The sequence below is a fragment of the Varroa jacobsoni genome, unplaced genomic scaffold, assembly GCF_002532875.2.
Source record: "Varroa jacobsoni isolate VJ856 unplaced genomic scaffold, vjacob_1.0 scaffold_442, whole genome shotgun sequence".
Taxonomy (NCBI): Eukaryota; Metazoa; Arthropoda; class Arachnida; order Mesostigmata; family Varroidae; genus Varroa; species Varroa jacobsoni.
The window spans coordinates 160,240-167,593 of record NW_019213344.1 but is presented as its reverse complement, the minus strand read 5'-3'; the positions used below and the strand labels follow the sequence as shown (position 1 = coordinate 167,593).

Sequence of the window (7,354 nt, the reverse complement as noted above, 5' to 3'; positions counted from 1 at the left end):
TATAGAAGCTCGGCGAGCATATATAAACTTAGCTTCAATACAGATGAATGTAATCTACATACAATAATGCATAGCCGATTCCAAATTTCCCTTATATTTTTTGTGTATATAGCTCCCATTTTAGGTTAGTTTTGTAGCCCATTCCCCATTATTGATCGTAAGGATCGTTTGAGGATTCTCAAATAGCCTTACCTAGACCATTGTTTAGTACTTAGAGAAACATTTACTTGAAACCAATTTCCCTTTTTATGTTGAACTTCAAGTATCTTGATATTGTTTATATTGAGGCAGAGGCTAATTATACCCAGTCAACTCAGTTTGTCAATTCCTTCTAACGGTTTGGAAATGCTCTCTCAGGTCAACTCTTGCCTCAACTGTGGTACGGATGCGCGTATCTTCAGTGAACTTCGCAATCTCAGTACCAATAAGACCTTATACAGGTCATTTACATAAATAACCGAACTTCACGGAAGCCCTTGACAAAACCTCACGCCATTATTTGTACTTGCTACTACCTAAGTACGAGCCAGTAGTAGGTTTTCTGGGTCAGTTATTATATGGGCCAAAGAAAAATACCTTGATGACTAAGAGCTTTTTACTAATACCACCGAATGCTCAGATATTGCAAAGTCAAAGTTGCTGTTTCTTATTTTGCTCGACCAAGCAAGTTTTTGAGAAGTACCGTACCGTTTTCCATAGTCTGATCTATCCTGAATACATAGTAGTTTTTGTTAATAATCTCTTTATAAATCAGGTTAACTGACAATTTAGGATCTTCCGTAATTTGCTAAAGAAAGAACGAATTCATGTTGGTTGAAGATCGCTAAAGGCCAGATCTCGGCCATTGTGGATAGAAGTAATTATTTGTTTTTTTTTTAATGCCTCGTTAAAAACATAGACTAAACCGCAGAAGCAAAAAAGTTATTGTTTCTTTTTATCATTCGGTTCGCTCTTCCATCATGACCTACTGTAGGAGAATTTTTGGACACGTACAAACATTTAGTCAAATAACTGCTAGAAGGCGCTTTAAATTCAAGATGTCATTCGTTACGGAGTAGCCCGTGTGGAGTTTTATACCCCACGTACCTATATTGTTTACATGCTGTTAATGATTTCTGCTGGCTAAAACAAATAATATATATTGTTTAGGCTTGATTTTTGTTTGATTGATAGTTGAGCACTCCGAATTTCGGCATCATTAGTCCCGAGAATAACAGCTTAATAGCTCATTATGTAATACCCTGAATAGTTTTTTCCTTTCCATATGCCAGAAGACGTTTTTTAGAAATTATTTTCTTTACGACTTTACTGACTTTGTCATTTTTTTTTTAGTAGTGAGTGTATATGTTTTTCATGCTCGGTGTGTTTATGACTGTGATTTCGTGTACGCTTCGTTCAGAATATATGCTTCTGTAGAGCTCGGTCCGACTGTGATCCCAAAGTATTTTTTTCAGATCCATGTTTAAGTTGATCACTGATATTAAAACCGGACGTTCAGATATACTGGATTTCAAATTTCTTGCTGGAGATTTTTGTTTTGTTCATTTTGTCATTGAAAATATATGATGACTCGTAAAACTCCATCGAATGGTGAATGTTTGTCACTTACGTTCATTTGAGAGATCAGCATGGGTAAAAACGGATCTTATTAGGCCCAGTTTACTTTGTGTATATTTAAGTTTTTCTGAAAAAGAAATATTTATATCTAGTGAAGCCAAATTAATCTTGTTGTTACGAAATGTATTTCAAGGCACACACAATTGCCCACGCAATTATGCGACAAGTTTAATTGAAACAAAACCTTCATCCAGGTGCTTCATTTGTAAATATATCATTGGCTTCATGTCACATGGCGATGATGGTAGCGTATTTCGTTGAAGTGAGATTAAGGATGATTTCCTACGCTTTCGGCAGGTTTCCCCTTGTAAACGTAAGTTGGATTTTATATTTACGCGAGAGGTCAACATTGTTCGAAGGTTGAAGTTTTTAGTCACAGATTTCGTGACCAAACAAGTGCCAGTCGGAATCGCTAGTTTTGCGAACGCCCTCTGGGAGTCTAACTTAAAATGGAGAAAGTTGAGTTTCCCAACTGGGGCGTACGTGCATATTTCACGTTTCCTTGCGTTGGATTAATTCGCGTCAATTTCTAGTGCAAACGTTCTATGTTGCGTTTTGTCGTCGGACGAAACTCTACTACATATAATTAGCATTTTAATACGGCTAACGTTCAAACAACAACAACAACAACAACAGTCGTAATCTCAGGAGCATGCAGCAGCGCCTCCACCCACTTCTACAAAATGTACGAAGTCAGGTATACATAGGTATACATTAAGGCGCGTCTGTCTCAAATCGAAAGACGTCTCAAATTCTATCAGGCAAACTCGACTAGTAGTTAACAATGGCATGCGGTAAGATGCACAGTGAGCACAGCAGTATACTAAGAAAAAAAATATAATTTACTCGCGTAGGCGGGATCGCCGTTAACATTTAGGAGTTGGCTTTGTTCCGCAGTGACAATATTCCGTTCTCTTCTGCACGCTAAGAAAACGTACGTACAGCAGAACTAGAATGGTCAGAAATCTCACAAAGGCGATCAACTACAATAATATATTGCCGCTACTGCAGACAATTGAATTATTCAACCGTTACTCTTCGACTGTATGTAAACATTTACTTCTTGTTTTTGCTAGATACGGTACGCTTACATTTATACTTGGCGTAGTCTCAGAGATACTTCATACATATTTGACAGCAGAAAGGCCTTGACTTTTTAGCTTTCCCTCGCTCTACTCCAGCATGCATCCACCCTCTAGTGCCCCTCATCCCGCGCCCCGCCCCGCGCTTTACGCGGAACGAGCCTCGCAGGTTAGTCGGGTTACTTTGAGGGCCAAGCTGAAAAGTCTATCCGTGTAGTCTCTATCGTCCACTTATGCGGCTATTGCTAACTCAAGGGAGCTACCCAGAAAGTACTATGCGTACCAAACTAGTCCCCACTTCCTCACCCTAGAAGCCTGGACACGCCTGATCTTCAAGCAGCAGCAAAAGTAGTAGTACTACCCTTGGCAACGACAACTTTACCGGCAACTCACTTTCACCCACCTTCGCCATCGTCGTCTAATATCGCCTCCGTTTCTTGGCGTCAGCTCTACGAGATTTCGCTTTCTTGCCGATGGCTGGGCGATGAAGATCCGAAGACGTGACTTCTAGCGGCCACTTAGCTGAACACAACGAAAATCGGGCTCCCTTCAATACACCCTCACATAGACACAGACAGACCAGCATAGACGCAGACCAGAGCACACAACGGAAAGGCCTCGAGGCCCTCGAGAGAACTCACCATGGCCTGTGCTACTTGTATTTTGCTTAGCTTTCGCGAATAACAAGAACATCGATTCCAAGCAGCCGAAAAACACCCTGTCCGCAAAAGAAACAGGGAAAAGGTAGCCACGATCACCGTGGCTCACCAAACATAGCGCAACCACGTTCATCGCTATATATATTCATGCACGCTTTGTGTGACAGAAGCTGTTCGCATCATGGTTAATATAGAACCTCTGAAGCTAAATAAGAACGAGATTTTCGAAAAGCCCTACTGCAGCCTGCTGTAATACGCTAGCTAAATTCGGCCCAAAAAAAGAAGCACATCTCCTTCTAACAATTAAGAAAAGCCAGCGCAAACAATTTTTTTTTCAATATACGTTATTAGTAAAAAAAAGTGCATTTTCAATAAATATTGAGAAAACGATATAGCTTTTTTCAGAAATGAATATGAATTGTCTCATTGTCCTTTTCCATATATATAGTGTTGGGTTCATATGTAATCTGGCGAGCCTAGCTCGTGGCGCGGAACTTTTTCTTCGCGTGAGCGTACGAAACTGCTACTCCATAACAATGCAGACAGCGCACCGACCTATACCTCCCAACATTCTACTTGCTATTATGAACAGCTCGATCCTTTTTCTCGCTCCTTGTCGTTCAGTCTTCCGTCTCCCAACCGCACTCCGCTTCCGGGAGATCGTCAGTCCATTTTCAAAGGCGCATGAGGGCAATCGTGCACAAACAGTCGAATACGCCCGCTTGAGCAAATGCTCTCAGACAAATTGAAGAAGCGCGGCGGCATCTACGACTACTACGGCTGCGACTACTACCGCTAGTACGACTACTAAGACGACTACTACTACACTGCGGCATCTACGAGTTACGGCAGCGGCGGCAGCAATGATAAGAACTGCGCAAACCCCATACCAGATGGAATGGCGAGGGGAGGTAGGCCAATGCACGAGCGGATGCCTAAAGAGATACAGAGAGCGTTTTACGGCAACTCAAGGGAGTTGGTGGCGACCGTGACAGCGGCGGACGCAGCAGCAGAAAATCGGGTCCGCGTTGTCTGATGGAAAAGAGGAGGCCGCAGGCTGCCTCGATCGCTGCTGATGCTATGTCTACGAGCTCGCACGGACCCGCGGCTGCTGGTCAAAGGTTGGTTGCCCCCACCGAAGAGGCAATGGCGATGAACGGAACACAGCAAAGGGCTACTAGAACAATACAGCAAGCAGAGCCGAAATATAAATCGCATATTCGTAAGCGGACTGCTGCTGAACTCTGTAGACCAGCAGTTCTTCGCCCTTCGGCGATGAAAATGACTGAGGCTCTGACTGAAGAATTCAGTTGGAAAATATACCATGAGAAAAACGAGTTGGATATGAGGATATAGCGCTTGGCCGTCAAGGGACATTTCACGTACGAATGGGTGACGCGCGTTCAGCGCAGCGACTTGCTTGCCAGGGTTACGTAGACACCAACATACGTCAGGACACGCCGCGTCCTCGTGTGAATCTGATACGATAGAGTATGGCAGTCAGCAGCCGTAACAGAGGCTACACGCGTGATTCCAGTGTATCTTCCATGAATTGCTGTGACGAGAAGTGATCGCGTGTTTCGACGTTTTCTTGATTCCTTTTCTGCTTCCCTTAAATTGATCCATTTCGCCAGGCCATATCTTGTCGTCCACGATGGGTGCAGCTTGTCCTTAAAACAAAGGAAACTTTCAACAAATTGAATCAACTGCGCGCATTCGATAACAGAAAACGGACATTCGAAATTCGGACAAACACACACACACGTAATAGGCAGCCTTGCGCGAGCTTCCGGACGAAACGATAGGAGAGTAACATTGTTTTACATGGAATAGCACATCTGATGCATTAGTCAGTAAAGTAACTAAACAAACGTATATATGATAAATTGCCAAATAGCAGAAGCATTTTGTGTAGGTGTTTAATAATACAGAAATTTGCATGTAAATCTTTGTATAGTTAGATATGTATTTCTATTTAATTCGTTCTATATTTTGAAGTTCTGGTATAATGGACATAGTAGTGTACTACAAACAAAAGTATATATATGCATAAGATTTCTACGAGGCAATGGCTTGCGTCGCTCTCCGAAAGAAGTGAAGTTTTAAAAGGAGTATCTACCAAAACATCCTTTTATAACATGGCTTTGCCATACAACGATGACAACACAAACGCTGTTTGGGATAACTCGAATTTCCGTCAATGCACCTGAGCCTACCTTACATTAACGTCAGCCATCTTCGTTAGCGTAAATGTAGCGTAGGCGTCAACGTTTGTTAGGTGCACTGATGATTGCTGGACTCGGTTTAGACTGACGATATCTCTGCAACGATATTTCGATGAATCGCAGTGCTCTACCCATGATGGTCAAATTATTATGTCAGAAAATAGCGCCGATAAACAATTAGGCCAAATTTAACCGTTCTCTTGTCAAAACGCTATGCCTATGAACCATCGCAAATCGCATCCTGTATGCACGTTGAAGTATAAAATGACTACCCGTATTACTGAGATTAATTGCGAGAGCAGTGACAAGCAGCCTCGATTCAAAAAATACTGTTTGTCCTAGAGCCCCATGCAGACACAGGATCACCATGGTGAGATTTTTTCATGAGTAACTATGCTACCTTTAGCAGTTGCAAGCAACGTGAGCTAAGACTATAATTGTTATGGAAGGTTTGATTTTTGCTACTACTCTGACCCTGTGTCAACATTGTTCAAGAATATTTGCTCACTGAGATACAAGTAAATCTATAGAAGAGCACGCGGTTCTTGTCGCAAGGGCCTCAGTCCGGAAGAGACAGTTATGTCAGTTCAATAAGTCTTCTTTTGGGATGTACAGCCTCTTGGTCGAGATTTCACGGCTGGCTGAACCAATCGAATTGCGAAGGCTTTACAGCGTTCGTCAGCAGATAGAAACAAAGTCTGCTGTCAATAGGAAGGTCAAAGCTTAAACGATTTTCAAATTTCTTTTAAAGTGGGTTGACTGCCCTTTCGTTCGGACGCGACATTAAATAGTGAAGCTAATTACTCACAGGTCGCCAGATCAAATCCGCATAGCAATAGGCACTCAGACAATGCTCCTCGATTCTTACTAGCTGTTGAAGGGACGGGTTCAAGGATGTCCTGCTAACCTGCTTCTGGGTTTGTATTGTCTTTTTATATGTTCCTCAAGCCATCCGTCAACTCACTCAAAGCAGTTTTTAATTCGTTTATATTTGGCCTTATCATCAGATAGAACCGTGAGTCTATAAACTAAACATGTAGTCTATAAAGTCTTAAGTTCAGTACGAGAAACCTTATATTAACAAAAAATATAAGAGCATCTACCAGGAACGGCTTGTATTGACCTTATTTAAATCATCAAATTAATTTAGACATAGACGAAAGCATATTCTCAGCTGTAAGTTTTTATCCAGAAGACGCCAGTTACCACTACTGAATTGGGATCATTTTTTTTTAATGAAGAAATTTTCGCAACGCTTAATTAATTAGAAATGTTCGTACTTGTTGGCCTTAGGCCGCGCTCCTATTTTTTCCATCAGTGAGCTTTGATTACAAATTTCGAACGCGACTTTTGCATTGTACCACACGTCTTGTTGACCAAGGTCGAACTTACCGCATTTTTTTTGGTGTTACCAACACCACTTTTATGAGTACGTTCATCTGTAACTTCCATCAAATAAGTATACCAACCGTAACTGTCTATTTCTGTCGAAGTAACATAGGCGGTACTTGGAAAAACAGTTCGAACAATGTTGCTAAAAGCAACACAGCAAAATGCAGGTGTAGCCAGCAACGAACAGAAAAGCCTTTTTCCATTGACATTTTCCCTATAAAACACTACAGTTTCATAAATGCAATTATTGGGTTATTTACAGTAACCCATCTATCGGCCAGCAGTTCGTTTTGATTAGTTACGTCTCCTATATGGTCGCCACTGCTGCTACTACCGTATCTTCATTGCAACCGTAGCATCAATAGCGTCTTCAGCTGAA

General features: G+C 41.7%; 1 protein-coding gene across 6 annotated transcripts in view; it reads right to left on the bottom strand.

Moving 5' to 3' along the window:
- Window positions 1-7,354, bottom strand: part of LOC111260473 (uncharacterized) — a 98,871-nt gene that overhangs the window by 62,307 nt on the left and 29,210 nt on the right. The window lies entirely within an intron of this gene.